We start from the raw sequence: 15019 nt of genomic DNA on the forward strand, positions 1-15019 counted from the left end.
TTCAGTGATCATGACCTCCCAAAAGGTGTTCTCTTTATTCTGCAAAACAAGCTCATAAATCCTCTGGAAAACAAGCTCACAAATCCTTGAGACCTCTGAGTCACCCCTCAAGTTAAACAGGAAAAACAGCAAATTGGTTTGATATCTACTGTACCCCTCAGGTACCTGCCTTCATTTCTCCTCCTTTTTCTCACCCCCCATCTCCAGGGAGCTCCTTATTAAAATCCCCACAAGTGTCTGGGAAACATTCTGGAAAGCCCAGGCTGGGACACACCCCAGGATGCAGATAGTGTGTCTGGTGCTTGGAGGAGAAGTTGTACTGAAATCTAGGTTTTGACTCATCTGTGTAGAGGTATGAACTGAAGCTGTAAGAATCAATGGACAAAATAAGGAAGAGAAAATAGAGATGGAAGAGAGGACAGTGGTGAAGAGAACCTGAGGTTTGATTGTAGATTAGTGGAGTTCAAAATGCCTCTCCCCAATACCTCATTTTTTAAAAATTTAAAAAAATTTTTTAAAGGTTGGCACCTGAGATAACATCTGTGCCAATCTTCTTTTTTTTCTTCTTCTCCCCAAAGCCGTCCAGTACAGAGTTGTATATTATAGTTTTAGGTCCGTCTAGTTGTGCTATGTGAGATGCCTCCTCAGCATGGCTTGGTGAGTGGTGCTAGGTTGGCACCCAGGACCTGAACTGGTGAAACCATGGGCCACTGAAGCAGAGTGCAGGAACTTAAAGACTCAGCCATGGGCTCCCCCAATATCTCATTTTTTAATTAAGAGTTGGTTTAGTTTTCCAGGCCAGCTCTCATGACATGGCTTACTATGGCCAATTTATACTATTCACTGCGTTGAAGAAACAAAACCTTCCTTATTACATTGTTTCTCTTTGTTCTGGGTTCCAGCTTGGTATCCAGAAACTCATTTTTCTCACAATCCCGGAAAAAAAATCCCTCTGACTCTCACTAACAACCCCAGTTACATGGGCCTAACCTTCTCTTGTGTCCTGATGACAGTGGTAGAAGATGGGGCACTGAGTCTTCCTGGCATGGGCTGGGCAGGAAGAGAAAGAATCATGTATGGAGCTGGTGGGAAGAGATAGCAGGAGTAGTCAGGCAAAGCCAGCCCAGGGCTGTGGTTCTCTTTTTTTTTCTAGTTAAACCATTATTCATTGCTTGAGTATATAGACAAATTTATGCAACCAGGGAGAGGCTGTGGATGACTCATATTTCTGATTGAGGGAGAGGACTCATCTAGTCTTATAATATCTAGCCAACTGGTGCATATGGCTCTCAAACAGAATCAGATGGAATTTAGCATCCTTATCCTTTCTGTTCCTCTCAAGATACCTTCAAACTGCAACAGCTTTTTAAAATTAAACTTAAGACATTGAGTCCTTTGTACTTAAGAATTCTCAAGATTTTTTTGTCTGTCACAAAACATACTTGTTCAGTGCCATGTGAGTTTCTCAGGACCACATCAATTTGTGAGGGAGTCAGACCCTTATTGGCCAGTTTGTAGATCATAAATCAACTGCAGCCAAGTGGGGATGCTGTGGCAGAAGGGCAGAGCCCACTGGGACAAGCCCTTCCCGGGAGCATGCATGTGACCCATGATGGCGGTGGTCAAGCAGCAAAAAAGGCCCCAGGGCTGTGGTTCTTAAGAAAAAGCTGGCTCCCCAGGGGGCTGGGCAGAGCACCTGTTTTTCCTACAAGGGTTACAAAAAATAACCTATATTATTAATGATTCTTTTCTTACCCAATTTCACTTATGATTCTGTGTCTCCATTCACCTATATTAGCAGATAAAAAGCATCATATCAGGTCCCCTTGGGTTTCTTGTTTCCTCATCTCTAATCTTCTTTAATCTAACATCTATGGTTCTTGGTCTTAATCAGGGTATCGGGGGTGGGAAGGAGCATGTGGTCCTGGTCTACACTGGCACCTGTGGAGAGAGATGCTCACAGTTCCTTGTCCTTGACCAATGTTTGGAACACAGGAACTTTTTCCGAACACTGAATCTTCTGGTGACTTGATCTTAGACTTCCCAGCCTCCAGAACTGTGAGAAATGTTTCTGTTGTTTATAAGCCACCCAGTCTATGAAATTGTGTTATAGCAGCCCAAATGTACTTAGATACACTTAGTTTGACCTGCACAATTGAGCCAATTAAAAATTGAGTTTTTAACTTAAGGTTTGATGTAAAAAATCAAAAGAGGGGCCAGCCCTGTGGCCGAGTGGTTAAGTTTCCACGCTCTGCTTTAGCAGCCCAGGGTTTCATCAGTTCAGATCCTGGCCACGGACATGGCACTGCTCATCAGCCCATGCTGAGACAGCATCCCACATAGCACAACCAAGAAGGATCTATAACTAGAATATACAACTATGTACTGGGGGGCTTTGGGGAAAATAAGGAAAAAATCAAAAGGCTCAGCAATGCTGGGCCCCTACTCCTGTTGGGCCCGCCTACTGAGAACAGTGTGTGGGTTATTTCTGCTCTAGGATATTAAAAGTTGTCTTTCTTCCTCTGATGACCTCTCGGGCTCTCTCTCCTTTCTCACCTCAGTCAGGTGGCATCTTTTCTTAGGATGAAGAAGATTCTGTATTCCTCTTGCTGCTGATTAAAACATTTTGTTTATGCACATAATGAAGTCTCTTCTCCTAAAGGCAAAAGCCAGAAAGACTGGAAAGGATTTTTAAAAAATTTTCTGTTACATTCCTTGAGGAAATTAAGGACAGAAACTGCTCAAATAAAAGGTAGGGAATAGGAGTGGGAAAACTCCACTGTGAATTAATATATAATAATATTATAGAGCCATGATTACTTATTTAACAAAATAATACATGCTCATTGTGAAAGTTCAAACGTTACAGAAGTGATATATTGGGAAATGCACGTACCCAGATATCCTACCACCCAGAGATGACTAGTATTCACTTATTCTTTCAGAGCCGCTATTTCTAATTTTTTTTTTCAGAAATAGGATCATACTCCTATATCGTTCTATACTTTGATTTTTTCCACTTAACAGTATATTGTGAACATCTTTCCATGTCAGTCCATACTGATTTATCTCATTACTTTTATTGGCAGCAAGATTCTTTGTGTATGATTGAACTATTTATTTCTCCAATCCCCAGTGGTGGACCTTTTGGTTGTTTTAAATTTTTATTACAAGAGAAGCAGTGAACATTCTTCTACATTCATCTTTGCAAAATTTGTACAAGTATGTCCTGGAGAGGATCTGCTGGGTCAAAAAGCATGTACATTTAAAATCTTGGTAGACACTGCCAATAAATCCTCCAAATTTTAGTGTTGGTAACATTGAATTAGAATTTCTATTTTCTCCACACCTTTGCCAACATTCAGCTTTATCAGGTAAAATTAATTTAAATCATACCTTGCTACTAAAAATATGATTAAAATATACTTTTCTGCCTTAGAATATGGTAAGTACATCAGTGACATTGGAAATTTTCTTCAATAAGATTTTTTATTTGTTTCACTTAGTGAAAAATTAACAGGAAGAGAAACAAGGATGGGGAAGCTAGAGAGATTGAATCCAGTCTGGGTTTCCAGAGGAAGGCAGCCCCAAACCAAGTGGTGGAGACCAAGGGGATGTGCAAGAAGGGCAAGGGAGACAGAGGTCCATGGGGGCACCAGTCAATGGGGGAGAATCAAGGTCAACTTTTACTGATACCATCTTTAGACTTGTTAAATATCAAATATATGTCCAAAACCTAGTTTCATGGAAATTTTATTGATTATTGGGAAAATTCTAGCATAGCAAGAAGATATAAAAACATTACATTGGGCCATATGTGTCAGCAGCTGGCGGATGGGGAGATTTCTTTCTCAGAAATGAAACAGAAAAGAGAAAAGGGGAATAAGTTAGTAAATTCAACTTATCTCTCAGATATAAGTTTAAAACAAGGGATGTGTTCTCAAACACTCCAGATCAGACCAGGTCTCTGGACCCTACTATTATATCTCTCTTTTCTTTACCTTTATAGGACATATCACAATTTGTGATCATTTTATTAATATTCACCTCTCTATTCAACCATAAACTCTAACATAGTGTTCCCATTGCCTGATATAGGGCCCCATATATAGTAAGTGTTAATATATATTTGATTAATAAAATAAAGAAGAAAGAGAATGAGAGAGGGGGCAAGGGAGGTGGAGAAAAGGGAAGGGGAAAGGAGAGCAGAGGGAAAAGAGGAGAAACGAGAAGAGAAGAGAAAGAAAAAAGCAAAGAGAGAGGTGGAGATAAGAACAAGCCAGTAGTGTACACAGGCTGGTCTACACAGTACGGAATGGAATCTCACTGGCTACTTGTGCCCTGGGGAGATGGAGGAAACTTGAGTACACTAAAGATCTGGGCATTAGGAATTGGTAGGTGTCCTAGATTGTTTTTTTGTTTAATTATTTTATTGAAACCATATTAGGTTATAAAATTGTGTAAACTTCAAGTGTACATTATTATATATCAGTTTCTGTATAAACTGTGTCATGTTCACCACCAATAGTCTAGTTTTTATCCATCACCATACATATGTACCCCTTTACCCCTTTTGCCCTCCCTGCACTCCCTATCCCTCTTTTAACCATTAATCTGTTCCCCTTATCCATGTGTTTGTTTATCTTCCACATATGAGTGAAATCATAGTGTTTGTCTTTCTCTGCCTTATTTTGCTTAACGTAATACCCTCAAGGTACATCCACGTTTTGCAAATGGCATGATTTTGCCTGCCTTTTTTATGGTAAGTAGTATTCCACTGATATATGCCACATCTTCTTTGTCCATTCATCCATTGATGGGCACTTGGGTTGCTTCCACACCTTGCAATGGTGAATAATGCTACAATGACCAGAGGGATGCAAAAATCTCTTTGAATTGTTTATTTCATGTTCTTTGGATAAATACCCAACAGTAGGATTTAAAGCAACCATTAACAGAACTAAAGGGAGAAAGTGACAGCAGCACAACAATAGTAGGGAACCTCAATACCCTACTTGAGTCAATGGATAGATCATTCAGACAGAACGTCAACAAGGAAACGGTGGCCTTAAATGAAACATTAAACTAGATGGACTTAATAGATATATATAGAACATTCCATCCAAAAACAGTAGGGTACACATTCTTCTCAAGTGCACATGGAACATTCTCAAGGATCGTACATATGTTGGGAAACAAGGCAAGCCTCAATAAATTTAAGAAGATTGAAATCTTATTAAGCATCTTTTCTGACCACAATGCTGTGAAACTTGAAATCAACTACAAGAAAAAAGCTGGGGAAGCCACAAATATGTGTAGACTAAACAACATGCTCCTGAACAACCATTAGATCAAGGAGAAATCAGAAAAAGGCTGGAGAAAATGAAAAGGAAAACACAAGATACCAAGTCTTATGGGATGCAGCAAAAGTGATACTAAGAGGGAAACTTATAGTAATAATGGCCTACCTCAACAAGCAAGAAAAGTCTCAAATGAGTAATCTTAAACTACAACAAAAAGAACTAGCAAAAGAAGAACAAAGTCCAAACTCAGTAGAAGGAGGGAAATAATAAAAACCAGCACAGAAGTAAATGTCCAGGCTTCATTATGTGAATAATCTTCAACATCATTATCTGTGTTGCCAAGTATTAGGGACTTAGCTGTCAGACATGGGGTAGAAAACTACCACATTTGTAAACCCTGTAAGTTATCAGTAAGGGTGCTCTTTATAAAATACCCAGCTGACCTTGCATTGGTTTAAGCAGAAAAACTGGGAAGGGACTAGGCCTGGGACAAAATTTAAAGAGTAGTTCTATAATTTAAAAATATATTTGAAAAATCAAACATGCACAGTAGAAAGTAACTTCTAGATTTCTCAACTATTTTTTTATTCTAGGTGACTCTCTGACTAAATATAAGATAAATATTTATAAATAACATTTATAGACAAAGGATGGTCACAGTCTCTGAATACAAAATACAAAATAATACCTGTAACCTCTGATGGAAAAAGCCACTTAAGCTTTTGTTAGCTTTCTCATAAGCTTATTAAATTTATTGAGTTACTGATTTCAAAGCATTAGAATTAGGTGTTGTAGGAGATACAAAGGACTACTAAAAATGGTTTATTTACTTATGGTTTGAAATCTAATTGGAAGACAGAACTTAAACACAAGAAAGTTGAATAAGTTTACATGATTAGAATATGAGAATTTATTATCACTAATAAAAGAAAGGGAGGTGATATCAGCATCATGGAGGAGTAAGTTGTTCCCATTTTTCCTTTTTAAGTTACAACCAATTGGACATCCATAACCAAAAGAGGATTCCTTACACATCACAACAGAACACATCCATGCATCTATACATGTGAAAGTGGATAGACTGGACTCCTGGGAGGCAGTGGAACTAGGAGAGTGGCCCCTTCTCCCTCCCATGTGACTGTGACCCAGGGTGTGGATCCTCAAGTAGTGGCTCTTGTGACTGTGCACAGAGGTGGCAAGAGCAGAAAAAAAGGCCCAGCAGTGGGTCTTGTTGCAGGTTCCAACAAGAGGCATCAGTAACTACAGCTGAATAATGATCCAGCCACCAGTTGTGTCACCCCTAACACCAGCTCCACTAGTACCAGGGGATCCATACAAATCCCTGGTTCCCCAGGCCCCCAGCAGTGACAATGACACCCACAAACCCAGCAACCTTGGCAGTAGTGCAAGCAGCACCCAGAGGCAACACAGGAGTAGCACTGCAGCTAGTGCATGGGGCAGCAGCATCCAAGCCTGTGGAGAGCCAGTGGTGGGACATGAGACCCAAGAGACCCTGGAAGTAGCAGAAGAGCTTGCAGCCTGGTGACCCCACTGGTAACACTTGAGACTGCAGTGACATCATAAGCAGCAAGGCACCAGCAACCTCAGAGGCACAAGGCAGCAGAAGGAGAGCACTGATTACACTTCTAGAAGAAGCAGTGGAGGGTCAAAAGTACAGGCTCTTGAATACAACTAAAAGGAGCCCCAAACCAAAGTAACCAAAGGCATACCCAAATAAGAAAAGATGACTACTACCACAAATGTGCCAGCAGAGGATCAATTCATCAAACACCATGAAGCACTACAGTGACACAGCAGAACAGATACACAATGACAACTCTCCACAAACAAAACAGGAAGTCACAGAAGATTACAATCTAAATGACAGATAATTCAAAGTATCTGTCATAAAGAAATTCAACGAGTGACAGGAAAACTCAGAAAGACAGTTCAGTGAACTCAGGAATAAAATTAATGAACAGAAGGAGTACTTCACCAAAGAGAGTAAAACTCTAAAAAAAATGCCAAACAGAAATTCTGGAGATGAAGAACACAATTAATGAGATGAAAAATAATGTAGGTAGCATTAAAAACAAAGCAGAGCATATGTAGGAGAGAGTTAGTGAGTGCGAAGATAGAAATCAAGAAATGATTCAGGTGGAGGAGGAGAGAGAACTAAGATTTTTAGAAAATGAAGAAATTCTTCAAGAAATATCCAAGTCAATTTAGGAAAAGTAACATAAGGATTATAGGTATCCCAGAAGGAGACAAGAGAGAGAAAGGAGCAAAGAGCTTATTCAAATAAATAATAGCACAGAAATCCCCAAACCAGGGGGATGAATTGACATACAAATACATGAAGATAATAGAACTCCTGCTGACATCAATGCAAAAAGAACTTCTCCAAGGAATGTAATCTTAAAATTGTCAAAGGCCAATGACAAAGAAAAAATATTAAGGGCAAGAGAGAACAAAATAACTGACAAAAGAACCTCCATCAGGCTTTCAGCGGATTTCTCAGCAGAATCCCTAGAATCCCTCCTAATCACAGACTAGCAGACGGTGGAAAGATCGTTTCAAAATACTGAAAGACAAGAGCTATCCGCCAAGAATACTGTATCCAGTGAAATTATCCTTCAGATATGACAAAGAAATTAAAGTTTTCCCAAACAAACAAAAGCTGAGGGAGTTCAGCACCACTAGACCTGACCACAAGAAATGTTGAAAGGAGCACTCTTACCTGAAAAAAATAAGAAAAACTTTACAAAGCTTTGAGCAAGGAGATAAATAGACAGAAACAGAAAATTTCAACTCTATATCAGAATATATTACTAAGCAATTATAACATAAAAACAAATGGAAAGAAAGCATTAACTATAACCACTTCAATTGGTAACAAACACACTACAAAAAGGGATAATTTGTGACAACAAAAACATAGAAGGAGAAGAGGAAAAAGACTGAACCTGCATAGGCTAATGGACATAAGAGACTATCAGAAAATTGACTATCTTATCTAGAGATCCTTTATACAAATCTCATGGTAACCACAAAGCAAAAAATCAGAGCAGAGTCACAAATCATAATTAAAAGAAAATGGAGAAAAATATCACAGAAAACCACATAACTGAAATGGCAGACAGAAATACCAGGAAAAAGAAAGAATGGAAATATAGACCATCCAGAAAACAAAAGCTAGAATCGCAGTACTAAGCCCTCTATAATCACTCTAAATGTAAATTGATTGAATTCACCAATCAAAAGACACTGAGTGGTTAGATGGATTAAGGGAAAAGACCCAACAATATGCTGCCTCCAAGAGACCCATCTCAGCTCTAAAGAAAAACAGGCTCAGAGTGAAGGAATGGAAGATGATACTTCAAGCAAATGGCAACCAGAAGAAAGTGAGTGTAGTTATACTTACATCAGACAAAACAGACTTGAAGACAAAAAAAAGTGAGACAAAGATGAGCATTATATAATGATAAAAGGGACATTCTACCAAGAAGACATGACACTCATTAATATATATGCACCTAACACAAGAACACCAAAGTATATAAAGAAATGATTAATAGACCTAAATGGAGAAATTAACAGCAACACAATAATAGTAGGGGCCCTTAACACTCAACTTATGTCAATGGATAGATCAACCAGACAGAAAGTCAAGAAGGAAACAGTGGCCTTAAGGAAACATTAGATCAGATGGATTCAATAGATACATATAGGACATTTCATCCAACAACAGCAGAATACACATTCTTCTCAAGTGCACATGGAAAATTCTCAAAGACAGACCATATGTTGGGAAACGAGGGAACTCTCAATAAATTCAAGAAGCTTGAAATCATATCAAGCATCTTCTCTGATCACAATGCTGTGAAACTAGAAATCAACTACAAGAAGAAAGATGGAAAAGTCACAAATATGTGGAGACTAAACAATATGCTACTGAACAACTATCGTATGAATGGAGAAATCAAAATGAAAATAGCTGGAGACAAATGAAAATAAAAACACAACATACCAAAACTTATGTGAGGCAGCAAAAGCAATACTAACATGGAAGTTTATTGTAATACAGTCCTACTTCAAGAAACAAGAAAAATCTCAAATAAAGTCTTACACTATACCTAAAAGAACTAGATAAAGAGGAACAAACAAAATCCAAAGACAGTAGAAGGGAGGAAATAAAGACCAGAGCAGAAATAAATGAAACAGAGACTAAAACCAATAGAAAGGATCAATGAAACTAAGAGCTGGTTCTTGGAGCAGATAAACAAATTTGACAAGCCCTTAGCCAGACTCACTAAGAAAAAAATACAGATGATGCAAATAAATAAGTCAGAAATGAAAGAGGAGAAATTACAATGGACATCACAGAAATACAAAAAAAATTATAAGAGAATATTATGAAGAGCTATATGCCCACAAATTGGATAACATAGAAGAAGTGGATATTTTATTGGAATCATACAACCTCCCAAAACTGAATCAAGAAGAAACAGAAAATCTGACCAGATCAATCACAAGTAAAGAGATTGAAATAGTAATCAAAACCTCCCCCAAAACAAAAGTTTAGGACCAGATGGCTTCTCTGGTGAATTCTACCAAATGATCAAAGATTAATACCTATTCTTCTCAAACTCTTCCAAAAAATTGAAGAGGACAGGACATTTCCTAACTCCATTTATGAGGCCAACATTACTTCAACACCAAAACCAGACAAGGACAACACAAAAAAGGAAAATTACAGGCCAATATTACTAATAAACAAAAATGCAAAAATTCTCAACAAAATATTAGCAAATTGAATAAAACAGTACATGAAAAGTAACACAAACTACATTCAAGTGGGATTTATTCCAGGATGTAGGGATGATTCAACATCCACAAATAAATCAATGTGATACACCACACCAACAAAATGAAGAATAAAAATAGATGCAGAGAAAGTATTTGATAAGATGCAGCATCCATTTGTGATAAAAATTCTGAATACAATGGGTATAGAAGAGAAGTACCTCAACATAATAGAGGGCATATATGACACACCCATGGCCAACATCATACTTAATGGGGAAAAACAGAAAGCCATCCCTCTGAGAACAGGAACAAGACAAGTGTGCCCACTCTCACCATTCTTATTCAAGATAGTACTGGAGGTTTTGGCCAAAGCAATTAGGCAAGAAAAAGAAATAATAGGAATCTGAATTGAAAAGGAAGTAGTGAAACTGTCACTATTTTCAGATGACATGTTTTTAAATATAGAAAACCCTCAAGAATCCACCAAAAATCTATTAGAAATAATCAAAAAATACTGTAAAGTTGCAGGATACAAAATCAACATAAAAAAGTCAAATGCAGGGGTAACATCAGTGTCATGGTGGAGTGAGCTTTCCCAGGACTCTCTCCCCTCAAACATACAACAAAAAGGAACAACCATATTCCAACAGAAAATATCCTAATAGCACAGGAATCCTTGGAGAGTCATGGCAGCCAAATGATGAAGGGTGGAGAGGCTGGAGCCCTCCTCAGAGGAGCTGGAATGGGGTAAGAGAGAACTTCGCTCCCTCCCCTAAAGACTGGGATCACTGCCATGGGAAGCTCCATAAGAGAAGGAGCGGTGGAGGGGCCGTGTGTCCGGAGGATCACCCTGGATTCCCTAAGGCGCTTACAGCCTACAGGGAAGCCTTCTAATGAGGCAAAAGCTTTTTTGCAGGGTGACTTCATCATGCCAAGACCCCAGGAGACCAGATAGTGAGAGCTGATTGGGAAACCCAGCACTGCACGCAGGAAAAAATGCCCCCCACCATCACCTGCACCACACTACGCCATGCAGCGCCATCTTAGCTAAAGGTGGAGGGCTCAGAATACGTGGCTCTCAACCCCCATCTAGTGTCGATAGGCTGTAACTGCAAGCGAATAATATCACAATGGGAAAAACTCGTTCTTCCAGCTTCAGCAGTTAATCAAATCTCCAGAAGAGAGAGAAAGTAAATACCCAGAATTCAGTCCTGAAGACTGAGATATAATTAAACTAAACGATGATGAATTCAAAATAGCTCTCATCAAAAAACTAAATGAGGTAAAAGAGAATATAGAGAAACAATTCAACGAGTTCAGGAGCTACTTCACAAAAGAGATTGAAACTATAAAGAACAATCAGAAATACTAGAGATGAAAGACACAATGGAAGAGAGAAAACAAATTACAGATTCCCTGAATGCTCATGTGGACACCATAGAAGAGAGCATCAGCATAATTGAAGATAGACATGTTGAATTGTTCCAGACAGAGGAAGAGAGAGAACTGAGACTAAAAGGAAATGAAGAAAGTCTCCAAGAATTATCCGACTCAATGAGGAAATGCAACATAAGAATTATAGATATTCAAGAAGGTGAAGAGAAGAAGAATGGAGCAGAAAGTGTGCTCAAAGAAATAACAGAGAACTTCCCAAGTCTAGGGAATGAGAGGGAAATGTGTGAGGAGGAAGCTTTCAGATCTCCTAGATTTGTCAATGTAAAAAGACCTACTGTAAGGCATATAGTAGTAAAACTGGCAAAAATGAATGACAAAGAAAGAATACTCAGGGCAGCAAGACAGAAGAAAATAACCTACAAAGGAACCCCTATCAGACTTTCCACAGATTTCTCTGCAGAAACCTGACAAGCTAGGAAAGAATGGAATGACATATTCAAAATTTTAAAAGATAAAAATCTTCAGCCACAAATACTCTATCCAGCAAAAATATCCTTCAGATATGAGGGAGAAATTAAATCTTTCCCAGACAAACAAAAGTTAAGGGACTTCATAGCTACGAGACTCCCCCTGCAAGAAATCCTCAAGAAGGTCCTCATACCTGAAAAAAGAAAAAAGGGAGAAAGGGGTCACAAAACACTTAGTAAGGAGATAAATAGATAGAATCAGAATAAGATAGCAAATATTCAACTATAACATTAGGCTAAAGGGAAAGAAAACACCAAAAACAAAGACAATCTTGTCACTTTAACCACAAACTCACAACACAAGTTGGAATAAGATATGAGGATAACTTAGGAGGGGAGGAGGAAAGGGACTGAATCAGTTTAGACTAAGGAAATAGGAGGCCATCAGACAATGGGCTATGTTATTCACGAGATTCTGAACATAAACTTCAGGGTAGCCACTAAACTAAAAAGCAGAACAGAGACACAAAAAATAAATAAGGAAAAATCTAAGAAACACAGAATAAAAAACTGCATAAGTCAATGGATAGACCAAAAGACGCAGGACAAGAAACAAAGGAAATGCAGGAAAACTGGAAAACGAGTGATATAATGACAGCATGAAGCCCTCACACATCAATAATCACCCTCAATGTAAATGAATTGAACTCTCCAATAAAAAGACACAGAGTGGCAAGATGGATTAAAGAGCAAAATCCAACAATTGGTTGCCTCCAGGAAATACATCTAAGCTCCAATGACAAATACAGGCTCAGAGTGAAGGGATAGAAGATGATACTCCAAGCTAATGGTGAACAAAAGAAAGCAGGTGTCACAATACTCTTATCAGACAAAGTAGACTTCCAGGTAAGGCAGGTAAAGAGAGACAAAGAGGGGCAATATAGAATGATCAAAGGGACACTCCATCAAGAAGAAATAATGCTTATAAATATCTATGCACCCAACACAGGAGCACCAAAGTTCATAAAGCAACTATTAACAAACCTAAAAGAAGATATTAAAAATAACACAATAATAGTAGGGGACCTCAACACCCCACTCACATCATTGGACAGATCATCCAGACAGAAAATCAACAAGGAAACAGTGGAATTAAATGAAAAGCTAAAACAGTTGGACTTAATAGACATATATACAAGACTTCATCCAAAAACAGCAGAATACACCTTCTTCTCAAGTCTGCAGAGAACATTCTCAAGGATAGACTATATGATGCGAAGCAAGGCAAGCCTCTATAAATTTTAAAAAATTGAAATAATAAGTATCTTCTCCATTTATAATGCTATAAAGCTAGAAATTAATTACAAGAAAAAAGCTAGAAAGGGACAAAGATGTAGAGACTAAACAAGATGCTACTGAACAAGCAACGGATCATTGAGGAAATTAAAGAAGAAATCAAAAAATACCTGGAGACAAATGAAAATGATAACAAGCCATACCAACTCATATGGGATACAGCAAAATCTGTATTAAGGGGGAAATTCAACACAATACAGGCACACCTTAACAAACAAGAAAAATCCAAAATAAGCAATCTTAAACTACACCTAACTGAATTACAGAAAGAAGAACAAGCAAAGCCCAAAGTCAGCAGGAGAGAAATAATTAAAATCACAGCAGAAATAAATGCTATTGAAACAAAAAAGGCAGTGGAAAGGATCGATGAAACAAAAGGCTGGTTCTTTGAGAAGATAAATAAAATTGAGAAACTTCTAGCCAGACTTAACAAAGAAAAAAAATAGGGAAAGCTCAAATAAACAAAATAGAAATAAAAGAGGAGAAATTACAACAGACTCCACAGAAATGCAATGGATTATAAGAGAATACTACGAAAAACTATATGCTAACAAAATGGATAACCTAGAGGAAATGGATAAATTCTGAGACTCTTACAACCTCCCAAAGCTGAGTCAAGTAGAAACAGACAATCTGTACATACCAATCCCTGGGGAATGAGACTTTTATTTGGAAATTCTAGTTTTCATTCAGGCAATGGGGCATAAATAAACATATTTCCATGTGAAGGTCTTCAGGGATTTCAGACACATAAAACTATTTTGCATGCTTCATGCAGCAACCTCAGGAATGAATCTCACCAGATCTCTGTGTACAAGTAGGTTAAACCCAATAATTTACTTATTACTAATTCTAGACATGAAGACCAAGTACCTCGAAAGTTTTATCAATTCAAATCAGACACAGGACTGAAATGATATCTGCTACTTTTCTCTTTTCCTAGACTCAAATCTCTGCTCACTGATTGCTAAGTGGAAGTGAAGATAATATGACCTAAACAATAGAGCCCAGCATTCCTATCGATAAATTAGACTCCTTGAGCACTCATGCAGAATAGTGAATAGTCATTACAGGGAGTGTATTTCACCTTAGTATAAAAAAGGATGTTATCTGCCTTTGAATTGGTAGGATTGACAGATCTTTTAGACCAGATAAGAAGCTTCTTGGGTGTCTTTAAAATATAAGGTTCTCTATCTCCAAGAAAGACCTACTAAATGACTTAACATCAATAAAAACAAGTTTCCATTTTTCACAGAGTGATAAATCATAAGACAGAAGGATTCCTGGGGTCAACAGTCAGTCTCTATGCTGCTGGTGGACACGGAGAGCTCATGTCCAGATGCAGTTTTCCCTAATACAACCCACCTTTAAATAAGTTTCAGACAAATTCTACAGTTAGAGACCAATGGCTACTCTTGAAATCATTTCAGAAGCTATTTAAAAATTAATTTGCAATATTATTTCTCACCCACAATTGTAACATAAAATGATTAACATTTAGACAATTTTTACAGTTTTCCCCCTTCTTCTTCTCATCCCCAAAGTCCCCCAGTACATAGATGTATATTCTAGTTGTGAGCACCTCCGGGTGTGCTCTGTGGGATGCCACCTCAGCATGACTTGAGGAGTGGCGCCATGTCCGTGCCCAAGATCTGAACCAGCAAAACCCTGGGCCACCAAACTGGAGCA

The 15019-nt window shown here is 38.1% G+C and overlaps 1 pseudogene; it reads right to left on the minus strand.

Moving 5' to 3' along the window:
* Positions 1–1165: 1165 nt before the first annotated feature.
* LOC139041643 (small ribosomal subunit protein uS15-like) lies at positions 1166–1611 on the minus strand (annotated as a pseudogene).
* Positions 1612–15019: the final 13408 nt, after the last annotated feature.

The sequence above is a fragment of the Equus asinus genome, chromosome 22 (genome assembly GCF_041296235.1).
Source record: "Equus asinus isolate D_3611 breed Donkey chromosome 22, EquAss-T2T_v2, whole genome shotgun sequence".
Taxonomy (NCBI): Eukaryota; Metazoa; Chordata; class Mammalia; order Perissodactyla; family Equidae; genus Equus; species Equus asinus.